A 22,912-nucleotide genomic window follows, 5' to 3' on the forward strand; every position below is an offset into this window, starting at 1 on the left:
TGGAAACAATGCTTTTTTTGACAGACACAGGCACCTTGAGAGGTGAGAGGTGGAGGAGATAAGAGTGAGTTTGAGGTCAGTACCGATTCTGTATTAGCCTTAAGTGAATAGCTTGTTTGTCAGATCTCTTGGGTACGAGGTGATGGGAGGTTCCTGAGCAACTAAATTCCTACCTTAGAACCAGAACTGTCACGGAAGCAACTCCTCAGATGCCCTCTACTACTCTGAGATTAAAATTCCTAGACCTGAATTTAGGACAACTGGTTCTTATCCCCACGGAGAGAGGTTAGGAGAACACAAGAGAGCTCTTTTCTGTTTTCCCATAAACTAGATTGCTTTGAGGACTGATGACACATTCTTTTGGAATAGCTTGTAGTCCTTAGATGAAATATGAGTATTACATTTAAAATATCATTCCTCTGAGTCATGGGAATATTTCTATTTTCTGTTCAGGCATATTTTTCTAAAGTCAATATGATACCAAAGACAAAAGAAGCAATAACACCAAGCTAAATCTCAAATAGACAGTCTTAAGTAGAATTATGATAAACAAAAAGACTCACTATCCTGGATTAAAACCAGCAAATGCTACTGAAGTTACAACAATTATTTGGAGTAGCATACCTTAAACTTTTTTCATTATTGTTCCCAAAGGAGCCTTTTTGAATACTTTTTTCCCTACTTGCCCTCTTCCTCCATGAAATTTTAATACTACTGATAGATTGCATATCTGTTTATGTATATGTTCTCATACTGTTTGTGTATCTGTGCTTTACATAAAAAGAATTTTTTTAATTTGCTTTCTTAAGAACCAATTTTTGCCCTCTTGGGGGCCATAGTATCATTGAGGATGTATGATTTACAGCTAATTGACAAGTTCCTGATTATGCTTAGTGTTGGACAGATAAATAGAATGAGTTGAAAAGTGGCTTCGATGGTAATAAAATAGCACCAATGTAACAATTTTCAGAGTATAAGACTATCTTAGTCAGTCCAGGACTGCTGTAACAAAATGCCATAACCTGGGCAGCTTATAAACACAGAAATTTATTTCTCACAGTTTTGGAGGCTGGGAAGTCCAAGATCAAGGTGCTGGCAGATTCCGTGCCTTGTGAGGGCTCGTTTCCTAATTCATAGATGGAGCCTTTTCATTGTGTCCTCACATGGTGGAGGGGCAAACGAACTCCCTCAGGCCTCTTTTATAAGGCCACTAATTTCACTCGTGGGGACTCTGTCCTCATAATATAATCACCACCCAAAGCCCTCACCTTTAATACCATCACCTTAGGGGTTAGGATTTCATGGTAGGGATTCAACTAGTGGAAGGTATAAAAAGAAAGAAAGAAAAAAAGAAAAGGATTTCAACATAGGAATTTGGAAGGTGGTGGTGGTGGGGGGACACAAGCATTCAGATCATAGCAAACACAAACTGATTAAACTATAATTTCTTTAAATAATCTATCCATTCATCCGTCCACATATCCATCCATCCATCCATCCATCCATCCATTCAACAAAGATGTATTGCACACCTGTGGAAAATGGTGTGTTGATTGTAGCTCCCTATAGCAATGCTTAGGGTTCAGACCTTCCTCGTGTCTTTTGGAGAGATATGGCCACAGTCTTGCCCTCATACTCCTTTTTGTGCTTTTTCTACATTATGGTCAGAACAATCTTTCTCAAATGCATCTAAGCATTATTCCTCTACATGGACAACAGCAAAGTCTTCTCTCACCTTCAAGATATCCCCAGCTCCTCAGCAGTGTGTATGAGTCCCTCCATGTCTCCCCTATATCAGCTGCCACAGATTCTTCTCTTCAGCTTCATTCATTGCTACTGCCTACCTGCTAATTCGTTCTCCAATAATACTGAAATGCTCATATTTTCCCCCAAACACACCCAGAAATTTCATGCTTCTGTATTTTTTCAGGCCTTTGCTCTATGAAATATCATTCCTTCCTCCAGTACTCTTCTTGGTCTGAGTAATTTCTGCCTACTCTTCACGAATTGGACCAGAAATTATCTTACTCCTTTCCATCCAAATCTGGGTAAAGAAACTTTTTTTTACACTTTATATTCCTTAAGTATAGTTTCGTGACTGTACATAATATACAAAATTGAGATTATACATTTCCATGCCTATTTCTATCAGTGCCTATGTGCTCTTCAAAAAAAAAAAACCCAAATCATATCATAGTCATAAATGTATTCCTTGTACCCACCACAATCCCTAGGACCGAAAGGAAAACAACACATTTTTGAACACAAATGTTGAATTAGAAATCCTGAGCTCAGATGTCTCAAAGTCTACAAGCAAAATAGATATTAAACCAATCATGACAATATGATATAGCAAAATAGAGGTGGGCATAGGATTCTACAGGAGCATAGTAGATAAAATAATTCACTTTACTTGGAAGAAATTTAAGGGACACTTCACAAAACAGGGATATTTGAACTTGGTCATACGAGTCATTCTTTGGGTAAAGAATGAGAAAGAAGCCATTCCAAAGAAGGTGAAAGAAGGCATCACATGAAAAGGCATCAGCACATGTAAAAGAATATGGGCATGAAAGAGCTGATGCAATTAAGAAGGACAAGGTGGCCAGAGAGTAGGGGCTGTGGAGGTGTCAGGGGACCGACTGGAGTAAGGGAGGAGCAGGAAAGGTGTTTTGGCCAGTTTGTTCAGTCCCTCCTTTGGCATGCTGTAGAGTCTGAGCTTCATTCTACATGCAATTAAAGGTTCTTCATTGATTTTATTCAATTAAAGAAGTTTTTTAAATTTGCCTGTACAAAGAGGAATCTGGTTATGATTTCATCCAGTCGTCCATTTAATTACACTGAAACTTGTATTTTCTTCACATTTAAATAAAGAACTCATTGTCTCCCTATGAAACTTCTCAGATTGCTATGAGAGTCTAAAAAAGCCTTCATTCACTCATATTACCCTTACCTTTCTTCATAGCCAAGACATTGCTAGTGGAAATTTGAATATCATTCACTAGAAACACGAAGGAAAACACTTCTAAGTGAAGCTATGCAATCTGAAGAGATAATTAAATTCCCTTTGAATTTGTATTAATATTTTAACACCTATTTATATAATGGTCTACTTCAGTATAGAAAGATGTGATTATGCAGATTATACAGATACTGTAATGTTGCCTTAAAATGCCCTCCCTTTTTATATCTCTCTTTTCATTAGATGCCGGATTTATAGTGTGGATTTAAATTTCATTTCTAAGACCTCATGAGGTGCCATTGAAAATTTTTAAAAAAATCATAGCAATACTGTCAGTTGTAAAGCAAGACTGTTTCCATTCACATCTCAGCTCCATTTATTATAAGCAAGTTAGTTATCACTCTAAGCCTTAGTTTCACCATCTATAAAATGGGCATAATAATGAGGATTCAATTAGTACATGTACAGTGCTAAAAAGAGTACATCCATTGTGTGACAGCCTGTCAGTTCTCTGCCTACAGATTCTCAAAGGACAACAGCAAGGGATTCCCAGAGCTGAGGACCAACACCCAGGCATAATACAGTTGGGATGTAAAAATAAGCCTGCAGGATTTCTTTCCAACTTTCACAGTTCCAAAGACAGAAAAGTGGGCAACAAGCTCCTGGTGTTGTCAGACAAGATTGGCAATGAGGCTTTGGGGGAAGTACCTTGGAAGGGCACATAGTTGTGGCTTTCTAAATTCAGTTGGTGAAAGAATAATCAGGACCCAAGCTTGGTGTATAAAGCCTCAAAGCTCCTCTCTGGACTGTGAAACTTTGCTGAGGAAAGGCATTGTCAAACAGATTACTGTAGGCTTCTTAGAAGAGAAACAGGGAAGTCTACAGGAGTCAGAAACCTCCTTCGTCCGATGAAGCAATGGGAGTAGAGAGATGTGAGAGCCAGAGATCTTCTGATGTACTTGCTTTAAAAACTGATTTTGAAAAGATTTAAAGCAAAAGATTTCAGAGTTGGAAGTGCTGAGGTGTTCTTTTGCAGGTCATACTATTGAGTTCAGTAACAGTCAACGTGCTGACCTTGACTTATTATGAATTCTGTCAATCTCCTGCTTAGAATGCTTCAATTACCTCCCAGTACTTTTAGGATAAAGGTAAAATCCTTAACTGGCCTATAGGCCCCTGAACAGTGGCCACTAGAGGCTCCTCCAGCTTCATCTCTTGTCAATGTCCCTCTCACTGAATTCTAGCCATATTGTCAGTCTTGCCCATCTTGACCAGCCAGGTTTTTTTCAGAGAACTTTCTGGGGTTTTTTTTTTTTGTTGTTGTTATTTGTTTTGTTTTATTTTATCTAGAATGCCTTACCTTCCCTGCCTTCTCACTTGGCCACCACACAAAAAGTTTAAATGTCAGTTCTTCAAAACACTAGTCAGAATTGTAATTGTATTTATGTGTTTGATCAATGTCTGTGTCCCAACTGGACTATAAGCTCTTTGAGGACAAGGACTATCTGTGTTCTCACTGTTGTACCCCCAATGCTTAGCACAGGGCCTGGCATAGACTCAATAAATATATGTTGAATAAATGAACAGGCGTCACTTCTAGAAAAAAAAGGTCTACTTGTTGGATAGAAATGTATGCAGTAACATAGGGAAATGCTTCTTAGTTGTCCTCACTGTGGCTACTGCCACAGATTTTTGTTTGTGAACTCACTGCTATTTTGTTGAATAAAAACTTTTTTTTAAATTAACTTGAAGAATTTTAATTTTTCTGTACTTGGCAGGTCTCACCTGGAAATTTTCAAATTGACCAGTCAATTTGTAAAGTGATTTTCTCTGCATTACACATAGTGTGTCATGAGATTCTGTGTTAATGATAATAATAGCAGTAATTATCATCTTTATATAAGTAAAAATTATTAAAATTAAATGTATTTAATTAATCATTTCTTTAATCTATTATAAATAGTTATAATTATTATTTAATTGGAATTGAATTTATTAAAAATTTATTATAAATCCATGTCAAATTCATATGCAAGTATATGTTTGTGTGTGAATGTGTAAATATATGTATATATAAATAATACTTTTATAACAAATGCATTTTATACATGTTACTTCTCTAGATCCTCTAAAGTGTTTTATTTTATAGTTATAGATGAAAAATTGTAGACAATAAAACAGTTGTGTCTTTTAGTAAATTTGACTGGAATGCATTTAATGTTCAATGAACAGTTTCTTTTATTGAATGAAATAGAATTTACAAAATAAATTCATTAATTTTTACAGAATGTTCTGATGCACTTGAGGGTAAAGATTACTATGAAAATGTCAATGTCTTGTAACTTCCTGTCCCAAGCCCAACCTGAGAAATGGAGACTTCATTGATCTGCAAAATTTAAAATGATGGTCACAGGTGTTTCTTCCTCTGAACAACTGAGTCACTCAAGACCAACTAATTAAAATAAAGTCTGACAGATTTTAAAACATGATTTCCTGTCAATCTGGTCATTTCTGAAAGTTTGGACATTTCACTTGGAAATATAAAGAAGAGAAAGACAGAATAAAAAGAAACTCTTGCCTGAAAGGTTGGCATTTCATGCACCAAAGCATTCAGTGATAAAAGGCAAAGACTTTGCATTTATAGATTTAAACAATGGTAGGGACTTCAAAATAACTTCAGGTGGACAAGTGTATCCATACATGATAGTGTCCGTAAACACAATGCTTATCATTTTTTGCTAAAGCTATCTCTGTGAAGCAACATATCTGATTTATGCCTGATGAAAACAGCTAATTTTTTAAAATAGTTTTTCTCCCTAAAATTGCACTCAGAAAAAGAATTGTCATAAGAATTATCTGCAAGATAGTGCTCTAAAAGCAATTCTGGAGATTTTAGGCCACCTGGGCTGTCCTGAATAGAGCTAAAATCCTATGTCTTCCTATGTCCTGCACTATGCACTTTCAGAACAAAATTACTGCAACTGTTTAGGTGTAAAACAGAAAATAATTAGAGGCATGACTAAACATATTATTAATCTGAAGTCTTCCCCTTGTGGCTACAAGAAAGGAAGAAACCCCTCTCTTCTTGACTTTCCCAGATTCTCTGCTCAAATCACATTGATACTCCATTTGTAGTCTGATAGAGATATCTGCTCAGCAAATATGCATAAAACAACTTATGAGGTAAATATTATTCTGTGTGCTGAGGACACAATGGTATTCAGAAACAAACATGGCCTTTGCCAAGATTTATTTTAAAAAGCACCAAACACAATTGGATTGGTCTTAGAAACTTGAGTTCTGATCCTGACAAGAGTAATGTATTTTATTTATAAAATTATGGTAATGCATAAATTATGCAAACACTTTGAGTATCAATTTTTCCCAATTGTAAAATCAGGAACTATAATAATCCCTTGAGGTTACTATAAGGATCAAAACCACATCACCATCCCCCACCTCCCACACACCCAGGGGATGATATCTTTGATGGAATATTCAAATGTAGTCCAGGGTTGTTCAAAATTCAGCCACAGCCTTGAGTATAGACATGTTTTGGGAGCCACAGATACAAACGCAAGAGATGCTGACTTACCGGAAATACTAGGCACAAGGGCTGACCAACCCTCCCCTTCATCCTAACCACACTAGCTGCTTTAAGTTTTCCAAGGGAAAAAAATTCCAGCCCTCAGAAGTACACAGGACATATCTCACCTTAGTCCCATGCCCAGAAGGTTGTTAGTTTAGCTTAGTTTTGTGTTGTTTATTTAACAAAAAGCAATGCTTTCAAATCAAAGCAAAAGACACCGTCCGTTTCCTTTGATCATGGCAACAGCAGCCCTTTTTTTGTTGTGGCACGGAAACCCGTTAAAAATCTGTTTTCAATTAAAATACGATCACATAAACGACAAGAAAAATGGTGTTTAGAGTTCATAAAATGCACTGCGTCCTCAGGCTCATCGTTCGCCTGAAGCCAGGGTTTCAGAATGAGTCACAAACCTTGCAAGGAGGAGACAGAATGTGAGCACAGCCAGCCCTCTGATGGGGGCCTCCCGGCGTGCAGGGACTGTTCTGTCTGCTAATTTTCCGAGGGAAAGAAGGGAGAAAGGAAGCTTTGTAAGTTCTAAAGAAAGAGACCCTTCTATATATTATAAGATTTAGATTGCCAGGAGACAGACAATGGGTTTTCTTTCAAGGGTAGAGTCTCAGTATAATGAACACTTCTGTGTGGGATCAAGTGTTCTCACTTCGCAGGCTCTTCTTCGGCACAAATAGCCCCTCACTCAGCACAAATGCATGGGGAGTTTGGGTACTCAAAGCTCAGAAGCATTTTACCTGACTCAAAGCATCCGGTTTCTATCTGCTAGCACCGTCCTTCCTTTCTCCTCTATGGAAAGATTTTCATTTAATAAGAAAGAGCTGCTCCTGAACTTGTGCTGAAGTGAAGATTTTACATTTCTGGTTTTGCTTGGAACAAACACCTCAAGGACTATTTGGGTTTATCCCTTAGCTCTCAGTGGTTCCCAACTTGAGGGTCTTGGACCTAGGAGTATCAGAGGTAGTAATCTCGAAAGCCACAACAGAAATCAGTTACCCATGTGGTCACATGGGTTAACAAAAAAATGCCACTTTACTGTTGGCAGGATCATTTTATCAATTCAGTTTTTTTGTATTGACTATATATTGCTTATTGCAAGTTTTAGTGGAATCTGTATGCTTTTAATTTTAATGATGGGAAAATAAAGTAGTACTTATAAAGTATGTGTTTTTTAAGAGGAGAAGGGCTCTGTAAGGTAAAATAGTGAGAGAGGTCCTTGATAGTTCAATCCTGGGAGCTGCTGGGCTCCATGGCGTTCATATATTCACTCATACTGCAACAACGGTGTATGAGAACTAACATGTGGCCGTTGTTGGGTGGCTACAGAGGTGATTAGTCATGGTCCCTGCCTTGACTATGGAACTAATTCTAGAATTACCTGAACTACTGCAAATAGAAATTGCTTAATTGCTCTGAATAGCCTTGCATGAAAACATTGGAAAATGGAGGTGTCCATGAAGACTCTTTGGCCTCACAAACTAGCTGCAGGTCCCTTTATTGAAACACATTGTAATTCCAAAAAAAAAAAAAAAAAATTCATGGACTCTCACAAATTCATGAAGCTAAATAAAAACTACTCTCCAAGGACTCATAAACCAAGTGAATATTTAGGGACTTTTAATGGACTCCCTACAATTGATGCAAGGGCAAGAGAGAGAGCAAGCACTTGGGAATCAGACGGAGCTTCATTTGAACTATAGTAACATGTGGCCTCCTGAAAGTTACTTAACCTCCCTGATGCCCCTTTTCCTCACTGTATAATGGGGATAATAATGATACCTACACTTCACAGTGTTTTTGTAAGGATAAAATATTATAATAAATATAATATAGACAGATGGTATATAGAGGTTAAGAGGGAGGACTTTTGAGCAGATTGTCTGAATTCAAATCCTGGTTGTATTACTTTAGGAAAATCACTTAAGTTTTCTAGCTTTAGTACCTTCACTTGCATAAGAGAATAACAAGAGTACATTGTGAAGATTAATGAAATAATAGGCACGTAAAATTTAACCTAATATATACTCAAGAGACAAGAACTTAATGATGGTTACTTGTTTCTCTATTATCAGTGTTAATGCTTCAAGTGCCTAGCACATAGTAGATAGTAAATAAGCATAGTTACTTTTGTTTTTCCTATTTTGGGGTGACTTTAAGGCAGGTGATTGGGAAAAGTTACTCTATTAACTCAGATGTGTAGTCACTGCTGTGATGAGCCACCTAGATCCTCCCTTCTGGATAGAGGGTGCTCATTCTCCCAGCTTCTGGCAGCATTGTTGGCTGCCGGCTCTCAGCTGAGTTTCTGTTTGAAAACTGCCCTCAGCCAAAGAGAGGCGCCTCCCTCAAGGTCATATACCCTCCCCGGGGATAACCTGCATCCAATGACTGGTACCTGGAGAGGGGTGGTGAAACAACCGTGAAGGTCCACCCCAACTCCAGAGCTTCTTGTAGGCTTGGTCTAGGCTTTGCTCTGACTGCATCACAGCCCAATTTCTCCTCTCCACAATCCTGCTTCTTTTGCTCTCCCATAGATGTTGATCCCAAGAGAACTCCAGAATAAAGCTTATGCACACAAATCTCAGCATCTCAGAGTTTGTTTTCTGGGAAAGCCAGCCTACAGATCTCCAATTTAGATGGCAGAAAATTCTGTGATCATAAAATCTGTCCTTTACTCCCAGTACAAATCAAGAGTGGCCTCTGACAAACTTAATAAGGTAGAGAAATTAAAACCACATTTCCATTTCCAAAATGCAACCAGGGTAGGTTTTCAGCTGGTTTAGGGTGTTTTGTGGGGAGGTCGACTGAGAGAAACTGCATGTATGCTTAGTGCTGTGTACTGGACAGACTCACGTGGGTATCTGCTTCCTCTGGCAAAGCAGAAACGCCACCAAAATTAGCCTTCTTATTGACACTGACCACAGAGTCTTACCTCAGTCTTCTGCCAAGATTTCCCTTGGGATGCCATTAAGCTATGAATCATGTATGAAAAAGGCTCAGAAAACCTAAACCTACCTCTAAAAGAAACGTTTGCCATGGGCATTCTGATGGGAGACTTTTCTAGTCCAAACTGCCCAGCAGAAGCTGGCAGATACTGATTACATCATCAGAGCTTTTTGTGCATAGTACTTGGTGTAACTCCATGTCTCTGACATGTCCTTTCAATGATGAGTGTGATTATAACATCCAAATGAGACGCTTCATTTTTTAAAAAGCCAGATTCAGAACTTTTACATTCTTTAGAGAAAAATGCAAACAGGCAGAATGAACACAAGCTGAATTATTTTGATCAAAATATCCAGGTGCTAGTATGTCAGTGTGTCTGTGGGCCCATGTAATTACGCACAATTATCAAGGGTGATTTCTTTGGCCTTTTCCCCTTTAATCAGTGACAACTGCAGGTGCAAAGGATAGAGGAATAGCTCATCTGTTCTGTAAGAAAATAATATTCATTATGTTGTTAATTCTATAATTTCCTCCTGACAGTGGTCTTATAAAGTCAGAGTTTTTAACAGTACCATAGAGAGGAAAATTTTAAGTCAGTTAGTCTGAGAAGAGTATTTTTTCTTGTGTTGTCTATGGGTTATATCTCTGGGAAATCATGTTATCTGACCATTTTAAAATTGTTTGACCATGTTATCTTTTTGTTTTTTTTTTAGCAAATTCCTAAGAATTTAATAACATACAATAAATATCCTCAAACCGTACAGGTGCCACATAGGCGTCTTATTTGGTAATACATCTTCCTTCTTCTTTGTGTATTTCCTCCTTGACACACTTAGAAAAATCTCAGAGAGTATCAAGTCTGAGAATGTCCCTAAGACATCTATAAACAGTGACTACATTCCCTACAAAAATTCCATAGAATAAAAAATAGTACTTTCCCTCTGAAACAGGTCCCTGTCAAAGAGACTTTCACAGCTTGGGAGAAGATTCTTCCCTGGACTTGGCCTGCCCTGCTCCCTGGGGACAGAGCTGGTAAAGGACACGAGGAACCGATGCACCAGACGCCACAGACGATGCCCATCACCAGTGTTGCTGTCTAGCTCACCACCAACTTCCCTTGCTGGATTCCTTTCAAATTCAAACCCTATGTACTGAAAGAAAAACTTCCAGTCTGGAGTGGTGAAGAATACATGGGTTTTTCAAATTGTTCTTCTAGTCTAGAAGAGAGAAACTGAGAATACATGGTATTCAAGTTATTTTTACAATTTTGGGTTTATTGATGAAACCAATATATTTTGCTGCCTCTAGGGTAATTTTGATATTTCAGTATATTAAGTGTTTAATTAGTCATTTCACAGTATTATTTACCCATTTTTAGGGACACTATGTGCAGTCAGCTTCAAAACTCAGTTGTAGGCAAATGCACTGATAACAGCCAACTGTGGTGAACACGGGTTACCTCATTCCCTGAATGAAACTGCTCCTTCATTATCCCACAGAGGCTCTGCTAAGAGCATGGAACAACGCTTTATGAGATATCAAAGACACTCCTAAAGCAAAAGGTTTCCTTGGTCGAATAAGTTTAGGGAACGTTGAAGCCTCTTTGATGTTCACAATGCACCTTATACCATCTTAAGCCTATTATCATATTAAGGACATTGAGACATCCTGAAGTTATAAGGATTTATTTCCCTATTTTTAAACTGGTGTTTCCCAAACTTATCTGACCTGAGAATAGCCCTACTACTGCCGCCCCTACTAACATATGCATGCTTGTGCACATACACACACATACACACACACACACACAAACCACCAGTGGATATCTATTGGACCTAATGTTCTACAGAACAATGTTCTGAAAATATTGTAGTCCAGCATTCATTTCAAGGGACTCGACTCTGACATATGTTTCAGTGTCTTGGAATTCTCATAGCCTTCCTCTCACTATTAGAAGGTTCTTTCTGTCCACCCAGTAGTCCCACTTAGGTTTATCCAAAACAAGTCTATTTTTCAACATGATATTCCTTTAAATATTTGAAAATAATTGTTACTTCCCTACCCCCACAGTCTGTATCTTCCCTTCTCCATCCTTAACATTCCCATTTCTTTTCCTTAGATAATTCAGTTTGGGATCGCTTATTGTCCTTGTCACTCTCTTCTGAACACTCCACTTCATCTATACTTCCTCTAAAAGAGGTAACTAGAAAATAATTCAATTTTCTAATTTGGGTGTAGAGTATTACAGAGTATCTCCACCCTCATTCTGGTTCTCTTACAATGGCTAAAGGTTATTTTGACTATTTCTCTGTGAATGTGTCCCAGTCATTTCATGACCATCTTCACCCTGAAATTCTTTAGCAGCTCCTTCTGAAGGGAGCAGGCAGGTATTAGGCAATTCGAGAGTAAAGGGTGGAAGAGAATCTGCTCTACTTCTAGACAAGTCAACAGCAGCTTACTGCTGTAAACATTCTTTTTCTTCTTTAGCTCAGAGAATCTCCTCTCTGCTTCCAAAGAGATTTAAAGCATACAGGAGCTGAGGTCCCACCCAAACTATAAGGAAAAACTTCAAGAAGCTACAGAGTGGCTGGAAACTAAGGAGTGGGAGCAGATAAGAAATATAAAAGTTTGGATCCTTTGGGAAGTAGCTCCAACTGATAGTAGTAATGGTATTGTCAGGGGCTAATAGCCAACTGAGTATGTCTCCCCTGGGTTGCTTTAGAGTGAAGATGTCAATCAATATAGATAAGTTATGTAAGTAAATATGGGTTTTTTTCAAAATTTGGAATCATATATGCATGTGAGTAGTTGGCATGTACATTATCCACTTACCTGATTGAGCCTGAACTTATCAAATACCGAAACAGGGTTTGCAAGGTGACAAAATGACAATAATGCTGCCTTTCCTCAGGGCTGGTGCTCAGTTTTAATTAAGTCATTAATTAACTAGCTATTGATTCTAAGAGACAGTGCATATAGAACATACTATATGAAAGAGAAACATTATTAACAATTGTGTCTGATTGTATTTTAGAGAAGTATTTGAAAATGTCCTAAAAGAACTCTTGGTATACTCTTTTCTTAAATATTCCATCACATTAATCTATAATGCTATAAAAATGACCTTAAAAAAGGGAAATAAAATGCTTCCTCATAGTAGACCATATTCAGCACTGGGTTATTTCAGGGCAGGTTTGCAGGGACAGGTCTTTAAAAGTTGTTATAAGATTGATCCTGGACAGTGTAAAAGGAGCCATCAGCCATAGAGAGGCCTAGAGAAGCCTTCTGGCAGGCACGTGGAGAGAGCATGAAATTCAGAAAAGAGGCTCTGGAGTGTGTGTGTGTGTTTGTGTGTGTTTCTGTAATCTCAATTAACTTCTAAAGTTCTGTAGGGTAACGCCTACAATTGGGCTAACTGCATGCTCTTATATAGATGCTGCTCTCCTGGGTCCTTCTCTCAGCAGAGCCTCTGTGAGATAACCAAGGGGCAGTTTCATTCAGGGAATGAAGTAACCAGTGCTCACCACAGTCTGCCTATTATCAGTGCATTTGCCTACAACTGGGTTTTGAGGCTGACTGCACATAGTGTCCCTAAAAATAGATAACATGACGCTATGAAATACCTAATATACTGAAATACCAAAATTACCTTAAAGGCAGCAAAACATATTGGTTTCATCAATAAACCCAAAGTTGTAAAAATAACTTGAATACCACGTGTTCTCAGTTTCTCTCTTCTAGACCAGAAGATCAATTTGAAAAACTCCAAGTATTCTTCACCACTTCAGACTGGAAATTTTTCTTTCAATATAAGGGGTTTGAATTTGAAAGGAATCCAGCAAGGGAAGTTGGTGGTGAGCTAGACAGCAACACTGGTGATGGCCATCGTCTGTGGCATCTGGTGCATCGGTTCCTCGTGTCCTTTACCAGCTCTGTCCCCAGGGAGCAGGGCAGGCCAAGTCCAGGGAAGAATCTTCTCCCAAGCTGTGAAAGTCTCTTTGACAGGGAACTGTTTCAGAGGGATATTTTCAGGTGAAGGAATTAATAAATACTTTCCAACTAAAAAGTTGAAGTGATCAGGAAAGAACTTAAAGAATTCAGTTGCTAAATCTATTAGGAACTCATGTCCCAGTGGAAGTCATTAAGTAGAAATCATTTGATAATATTTTCAAATGTGTGCCTTTCTTATCCACCAATGTATTGTATAACAGGTATTACTCCTAGCATTCAGCTCCATTTTAGGAGATAAAAAATATTTTAAAAAAACCAAGATAATTAAAAAAACCAAGAAATTTTTGTCAATATCCCACCAAAGTATTCCAAATAAATGTAAAAAATGTTGCTGACATGATAGTTGACACTTTTTGAAAGCTACTCTTACTATTTCTGATGAGAAATAAAAGTTCATAATGCTGATTTATTTTTCTTAGCTAAATTATATCATTATATTAATATCTAATGGAATTCAGTGAAATACCAAACCAATAAGATGTGAAATTGATTTAAGAATTACGAATACCTGATTCTAAACCTGGCTATACCACTAATAGGCTACCTGTGGACAACAGCACCATCTGTGTCCTATCTCAACACCATCCTACTGATGTCTAGAGTAAACAGCTTCCTGCCTGACTGTCCAAAGTCATCCTTGAAACCAAGACTGTTACCCTACGTGCACCATGTCAACATGTCATTGACCCTCTCCATGCAACATGAAGGATGAAAATACATCAGTCTACCTCAGGGTTATTAGGAGGCTCAGATGTAATTGTGACTTTGAACACTCTTGAAAATTGTGAAGTGCCCTACAAATTTTAGTTGTTCCAAGTAAGTTAATTATTAGAGATTATATAAACTAGAAATGCTCCTGTCCCTCAGCTGGTCTTTTCTCTTGTAAATGGGCTGGATCGACATTGTGATGTTTGGTCACACACTGTTGTAGCTAAATATTGTTCCTCTTAGCTTACAAGAGGCTGTAAAAGGTGATTGGGAAATAGTAAAGTTCATGGTAAAAAAGAGAGTTTTTGTCACTTCTTTTCATATTTGTTAGAATCTCTGCCATGTAGCTAATCACAAATAACTTGAATCTAAAATGAAGGTGGAATCATCTAGTTACTATGTACCTGTAGGATAGAAACCAAGATTCCATGATGCTGCTTAGGTGCCAAAAAACTCAACTGCATTACAAAAAAGCCCGTTATAAGCCATGTTTTCTTGCTCAAGATATCAGTCTGTAACTGTTCTTCAATTTGGAATTTCCACCATCTACAAGAAGGCTTTGTTCCAACAGTTGTGATGTGAGAACTGATCATGAGGCTGAGGTCTGGTGAGCTCCTGCCTTCTCATCTGTCTATTCAAGGATAAATCTGGGTAACCAGGAAAGGATCTGTCCTTTTTGGAAACAAGCACAACAGCATGCAGATGTGGTTTTGAGGGCACTGTCCCTCCTGGGGTATCCACATATCCTGTAATTGATCAAGCTGATATTATCAGCTCAAGCAGTATATCTCATTTAGAAATGCTTCCGCCTAATGATGCCATAATCTTCATTCAATCCAGTTAAACCAAATGGCTAGAGCATGCCAGGCATTGTCTTAGGCAAAGGAGGCAATGTTCTAGGTGTTGAAGAGTGAGCCCAGATGACTATGTGAAAATGAGACACTAAAGTTTCTATTAATAGTTTAAACCAGAAAACCTGAACACACACTCAGGGAATAGTACTGGTTTCACCATCTGTTCAGTAATTAGGTTTTATTGACTCTGTTCCCCAAACTGTTAACAATGATACAGAAAGTTTGGGTCCTAAAGCAGCTGGTCCAAAAAGCAGTTTGATGATTAAAATGAAGATTCACAGACTATGCCTTCTTGGACATAAAAAGTTGTGCAGCTGAGTACCTTCCAAATTGAAATAAGATGTACAGAATGCTTTGTAAATTTAACATAGATATTCTGTTACCAGCTTCAAGATTTCCTTTTTTATCTTGGTTTAGTATAGCAACATATTGAGTCAATAGGACTTCTGTAGAAAACATTTCAAAACAAAAGTAAAACCCCTAAATGGAGCATAAATATAAGTGTAAATCAATAGAAAAGGAGGAGCTGAGTCATTCTAAAATTCAAAATATATAAGAATTTTTAATATACTTTAGTTATTTCAATAAGCTGAAAACAATCTTTGTTTCACAAAGAGAAAAAACATGGCGTCCTAGAAGTCTACATGTTCTCAAAACTAGAAAATCAGCGCCTTCAAAAATCTATACTTACTTGAATGTGATTATAGAGTGAGTATAGATTTTCTTTTCATTTGAAAAATGTAGAAGTTTAATGATAATTAATTCATTATCACCAATGCATCTGTACTGTCAAAGCTGCTGCAACTTCACACAAGCTATAGTATCCTCAGAGCTGAATCCAAGTAGCTTCACCTTTTCCTGCCCTGGATCTATTTACTGGGCTTCTAAGTACATGAGGACCACTTTACATACCACAATGATAACAGGAAATTGGACTAAAGATATTAAAAGCACACTTTTTCCTTTACATGGAATGACTATCCTTTTTTATGCAATATGAAGATTTTATTTTTATTTGAAATCTAGTGTTTTGCTTCAAAAATCTCTTTCACATAAACAGAAAAAAAAATCAGTCCAAAGCTAAAAACAACTCCATGTATCCAATGAATATTTTGAAAACAAATCACTATTAAGCAAAGGAAAATTAAGTTTATATGTAAAGTAAGTGCCTTTGGCTAAAATAAATGGTCTATTCAGTTATAAGTAAGTCAAAATTTCTAACCCCAACAGGTGGTTACACATTATACTACCTCAAAAGTCAGTAAACTCTGTATCTACATATTGAGCTTTGGATTAAAATAATTTAAGACTATAACATGATGTAGACTGAGAACATTTTTAGTCACAATGAAAATCCAAAATGCTTAAATCTGGAGAAAATAGAGACTGGGATTAGCTAGTGGTGAATTCTGACATTTTTCTGATCTTAATTAAAATGTTGTTCAATGTCAAGTCACAGTCATATTAAAACATTTTTCCTTAAAGCCCAAACATTATATCTGCTATACACAAGGCAAATATTTCCATGAATTGTGTCATTTACTTGCTTAACCTGAATTGGATGATATGCTTGTCTGAAAAGAAAGATTCTGTACACCTCAGGCATCTATTTCAATTTCAGATAAGTAACAAAAATTGTTTTGCCTTTTTTCTTTTTACCATCTTGTATTTGCTCTAGGTTTTAAAGAACATCTGTGACTCTTCTTTTGCCATAAAACATTATCTTAGACCTTAACAATAGTCTTTCTAAATTGATGTTCTGAATTAGTGAGCATATTTTATGTAATTTTTTTTATTTTTTTGCAAGCATGAAATGAAATTTATTGAGGAAGGACAAGATAGGTTTACAGAGCAAGAGGAAGATATAGATTTACAGAGAAAGAGCAAGATACTTTCACCACAGAATGACAAAGGGACCCTTCTGTCATAACAAAGGGGCCTAATGGGCATGTTTTAAAGGAATGATTTTAGATGGACTTCTAAAATATGAATAATAAATTGATCATAAAGCTAGCATTTAGAATCAACACCATGCACACAGGATACAAGAAGATAAAAGATAGTCTGTCCAATATTTTATTGACATATTTGGCCAAAAGACTAATGGCCAAGTCAACCATCTAGAAATGCAACTTATTTTTGGAAACAGTAGACTCAGTAATTAAGGTTTCAGATTTTTTCAGTTCTTAATCAAATGGTAGTTAGGACTTTTCACATTTTTCATTGTTTTTCACTGCAAAATGAAAATCTGAATTCTAAATGATCAAATCGTCAATTCAACAAATACTTAAATCTGAAACGAAAAATTTATTTTCATTTGTCACTTAAGGAAATAGTTATTTTTGCTATAAGTTTTATGTTCAGAATAGTTCCCATCAATTTGCTTTTATAACTTCATTTGAATTCATTATTTTGCTTAGAAATTATTTAAAACAGGAAATATATAAATACAATCAATGCCTGTGACTCACATCAATTAATAGAAGATCATTTATGTATAAGAAATTACCACTAATTACTAAAAATTAAAATCCCTAAGTTCCTGTCAGAAAACTTTCAGCTCAAACCAGCAATCATTTAGAAAAAGTTTTCTAATTTATGTAGAGTAAGACATGTATCAAAAATCTTAATTCTCTTATTTCATGTAATTAAAAATTATATTTGTGTTGCAGTAAACTAATATATTGAATCATTTTTTCATTCAGTACATATGTATTGCCCACCTACTCTGAGCAGTAAGCACTGGGAGTTAACGGTAAATAAAATCAGATCATTCCCTGCCCTCACATAACTCAAAATCTAGAAGTGGGTATGTGTGTGCAGACGTTAACAAAGTAATCACAAAAATAAGAATGTAATTACAATCTGTAGTTAGAGATGTGAAAAGAAGCAATATGGTTCTATAAGAGCATATAATAGGGTGACTTGAACAAAATCAGTGTAGTCAGGATACTGATTTTCTTTCCAAAAGTCCAAACAGTAATTGTTGAGATAAGTTGACATTAGATTTGTCTCAAAATGAAATGATCTCTGCAGACATGGGCTTTCTTTGACTTCTCCAAATTATGTCTTTGGCTGAATCTAACCAGATAAGACAAAAGAAATTGAGAACAAGAATGGAGTTCAGGGAGCATCTAGTCCAACACTCTTACTGGATAGACATGAAAACTAATCATGAGACACAGTGAGTAGCACATCCTGCTCGTTTTCACTCAATGGCAGAGTTGAAATGGGAATCCATTATGCTAACATCCTGTCCAGAGTTCATCTTTCTCATCCATATTACTCTGGGTCTGGTTTATCTAATGTTATCTACCCCGATGCACTAAGGTAATAACTGGAATAGCAATGTGATAAGAGCCTGGAAAATGAGAATATTCATGAGACAACAATTGTTTTCTGAACAAAGCCTGTCATTCAACTCAAGCCACCAGTGAATTAAAAAAAAAAGTTTATGCATATAGCCAAATATCTTGGTAAGTTTCCAATTACCATGTTTCATCCTTTACTCCAAATCTTATATATATATGTGTGTGTGTGTGTGTGTGTGTGTGTGTGTGTGTGTGTATGGATATATACCCCCACACACACATATTATATATGTAAATTGCCCTGAGTTGTAATTTACACACACATATTCTAAATTTAGAGTAAAGGATATTCAGGTTGATAAAGCCTCTAACTTTACAGATTCTGACTTTAACTCATGTCTAACTTCATATTTAGTTTTGCTCTATACTTACTTGCCTTTGTCCAAATGAATGTTTTAAAATATATTTTATTATTAGAGAAATTTTCAGTTTATGGAAAAATTATGCAGAAAGTACAGTGAGTCCTCACATAAAACCCTCCCCCAAAGTTTCTCCTATTAGTAACATCTTGCATTAGTGTGGTATATTTGTTACAATTGATAAACCAGTAGTGATACATTATTATTAACTGATGTCCATAGTTTACATTAGGATTCACTCTGTGCTGTTAAGTTCTATGGGTTTTGACAAATACATAATATTCTGATTCCACCATTACAGGACCATAGTTTCACTGCCTTAAAAATGCTCTGTGGTTTACTTGTTCATCCCTCCCTCTCCTAAACCCTGAAAACCACTGATGTTTTACTGTCTCTATAATTTTGAATGTTTGTGTATATTGTGGTAAAATAGACATAATATAAAATTTAACATTTTAAGTGTACAGCTCAGTGGTATCAAGTACATTCACATTATTGTACAACCATCACCACCATCCAACTGTTTGTGCAGTTTTGCCTTTTCCAGAGTGTCATATAGTTGGAGTTATACACTATGTAGCTTTTTTAGAATGTCTTCTTTCACTTATCAATATGCTTTTAAGGTTTCTCCACACCTTTTTCTGGTTCACTTGTTTTTGTCACTGAACAATATTCCATTGTATGGATGTAACACAGATTGAGACCCATTCAGCAACTGAAGTACATGTTAGTTGCTTCATCTTGGTTGCTTCCAAGTTTGGGCAATTATGAACAAAGCTGCCATAAACATCCATGTGCAGGTTTTTGTGTGGAAATTTTCAACTCATTTTGGTAAATACCTAAGAGTATGATTATTGGATCATATGGTAAGACTAGGTTTAGCTTTGCAAGAAATTGCCAAACTGTCTAAATAGCTGTGCCATTCTGAATCCCCAACAGGAATGAATGAGAGTTCTTGTTGCTCCATACTTGGTAGAACATGTGACATTGTCAATGTTTTGCATTTTAGCCATTCAAAGTAGTGGTATGTTCTTTAAATAAATGAATATTTTAGAATTATCCAAATTAAAATGTTGAAGAGATACCTCAGTACAGTAAAAAGGAGTTAAAATACTTTGTTTATTAAAATGATCTCTGGTTCATTACTGGCAAAGCTTGACACCCAGTATATTTGGTCTGCTCTGGACATTTGTTAGATCAGTTTCATTGGTCTTTAGCACTTCTGGCTCCAATGCAAAATAATTTATCTCTTCTCTGAACTCTTACAGCATCTCAGCACCTTGTAAATACTTACATTATTTGCTTATCACACTACACTGTAACAACTAATTGCTATGTCAGTCTTTCTCACTGGATTTTGAGATTGAAAGGGGAGGGGGCTTGATGTAGCTGGGTCTGTACACTTTTGCCTAGCACAGTGTCTGTATGTAGTAATTATCAACCTACAGCTGTTACTGATTGTGACAGATATTAAGGGAAGACATGGGAGACAAATTCAAACTCATCCTGGCATTCGGCTGTATGATTTTCTCTCTAACATTTTTGCCATAGGTTGCAATGGGTTCATTATTTCCCTACTCTAACCCTAGATCAACTGGAGGCACCATTACTCAAAGAATCACCAAATAGTGGCAAAAAAGAAAAGATTGAGAGAGGAAAAAGCAATATAGTCCAAAAACAGGTAACTGGCCATAAAAATATAAAATATATCTGGCCTTATCACTCTTTGTTTCCCTACCTCTTATGCTAGCAGTTAAATCAGAATCTCTGTTAATAGACGTTACACTTTCAGGGATGGTGGGCAATCACTCACCTCCAAAGCATCAAGCAAAAATAGTTCTGTGGAGATTTTTTTTGAGATGTTCTCTGGCAGCTCTAGTGGGGATTTGAAGAAACAAGTTCTTTTCCCAAATGGTTATTTAACACTTCATGAGGTTGACTATTGTTAAGTGTTTCTCACTTTGTAGAGTAAGTTAATAATATTAGCCCCTTTTCCTAAATGAGTTAGGGGAGCAGCTGCTCCAGATGCTATTTTCAAAACAAAGTCAGCATATGTTTTTGTCTGCTTTGTCCAAGATTAGATGGCTATATGAGGATGGTTTTATATCTGGATTCTTAGTTCTGTTCTGCTGGTCTATGTCTCTGTTCTTGTGCCAGTACTATGCTATTTTAGTTATTATAGCCTTGTAGTATAGCTTGAAGTCTGGTAAATTGATGCCTCCCAATTTGTTCTTTTTGCTTAAAATTGCTTTTGCTATATGGGGTCCTCCCTGGTTCCATATGAAGCATAGAATTATTTTTTCTGTATCTGCAAAAAACGATGTTGTATTAATAGGGATTATATTGAATCTGTAGATCACTTTGGGCAGTGTAGACATTTTAACAATGTTGATTCTGCCAACCCATGAGCATGGTATGGTTTTCCACCTGTTTATGTTCTCTGTTATTTCCTTCCTCAGTGTTTCATAGTTTTCCCTGTAGAGGTCTTTTACATCCTTAGTTAAATATATTTCTAGGTATTTTATTTTCTTTGTTGCTATTGTGAAGGATATTGAGTCTTCTACTGAAACAGGATCCGAATCTATCAACTCTCACAAAAATCAACTTACAGTGGACAACAGACAAATTTAAGGCATGAAACTATAAGAATTCTAGAAGAAAGTTTTGGAAAAACTCTTATAGACATTGGCCTAGGCAAAGAATTTATGAAGAAGACCCCAGAGGAAATCACAGGAACAACAAAAATAAACAAATGGGACCTGATCAAATTAAAAAGCTCTGCACAGCCAAGGAAACCATCACAAGAGCAAACCAACAACCTACAGAATGGGAGAAAATATTCACATTACACATCTGATAAAGGGTTGATAACTAGAATCTATATAGCACTCAGGAAAATCAGCAAGAAAAAGTCAAACAACCCTATCAAAAAGTGGGCAAAGGACATGAACAGTAACTCTTCAAAAGAAGGTAGACTAATTAATGGCCAAGAAACATAAGAAAAGATGCTCACCATTTTTAATCATCAGGGAAATGCAAATCAAAACCACAATGAGATATCACTTATCTCCAGTGAGAATGGCCTTTATCAAAAAGTCCCAAAATAATAAATGTTGGTGTGGATGCAGAGAGGTAGGAATACTCCTACATTGCTGGTGGGACTGCAAACTAGTACAACCTCTGTGGAAAGTAATATGGAGATACTCAAAGAGATACAAGTAGATCTACCATTGAATCTAGCAATCCAATTACTGGGCATCTACCCAAAAGAACAAAACATTCTATAAAAAAGACATCTACACTTGAATGTTTATAGCAGCACAATTCACAATTGCAAAGATGTGGAAACAACCCAAGTGCCCATCAATACATGAGTAGATTAATAAAATGTGGTATATGTATACCATGGAGTTCTACTCAGACACAAAAAACAATGGAGACACAGCACCTCTTGTATTATCCTAGATAGAGTTGGAGTCCATTCTACTAAGTGAAGTATCCCAAGAATGGAAAAACAAGCATCATATGTACTCGTTGTCAAATTGGTATTAACTGACTTAACCAACACTTAAGTGCACATACAGTAGTAACATTCATTGGGTGTCAGGCAGGTGGGAAGGTAGAGCAGTGGATGGGTGTATTTATAACTAATGGGTGCAGTGGATCTGGGAGATGGACACGATTGAAGCTCTGACTCAGATGTGGCAAAGACAATATATGCATTTGTATCCCTGTAATATGCTGAAATAAAAAAAAAGAGAAAAAAAAAAAAACAAAAACAAAGGCAGCATTGCTTGTGAGATATTGTGATCTAATAGAGCTTCCAAATGGACCCAATGTACCATCATCTTAAAATACAGATGAGTTAGTAAAAAGGAAATAGTAGGAGGATGAAAAGAAGTAATCATAATATAGCTGAGAATTCCTGTCAGAAACTCATTTTTTTTTTGTATCTTTACATTGAATGTGACAAAAATGAGAAGAGGATTATGAGTTGGTGGGGGAAACTGAAAAAAAATTTCAGCAACTCCTGGTAGCTTTTTGCAGTGTCAATATAGAATACTCTAGCTTAATTAATTAATGAGACAAAGTGACTTTTGCAAATA

The 22,912-nt window shown here is 36.5% G+C and overlaps 1 long non-coding RNA gene across 1 annotated transcript in view; it reads left to right on the plus strand.

Moving 5' to 3' along the window:
• LOC123648660 overlaps positions 1 to 5,401 on the plus strand; it is a 64,752-nt gene extending 59,351 nt beyond the window's left edge. Inside the window, exon 5 of the long non-coding RNA XR_006738695.1 lies at positions 5,249 to 5,401. This is a non-coding gene — a long non-coding RNA (uncharacterized LOC123648660). The remainder of the gene's footprint in view (positions 1 to 5,248) is intronic.
• Positions 5,402 to 22,912: the final 17,511 nt, after the last annotated feature.

Source organism: Lemur catta, chromosome 12 (assembly GCF_020740605.2).
Source record: "Lemur catta isolate mLemCat1 chromosome 12, mLemCat1.pri, whole genome shotgun sequence".
NCBI lineage: Eukaryota > Metazoa > Chordata > Mammalia > Primates > Lemuridae > Lemur > Lemur catta.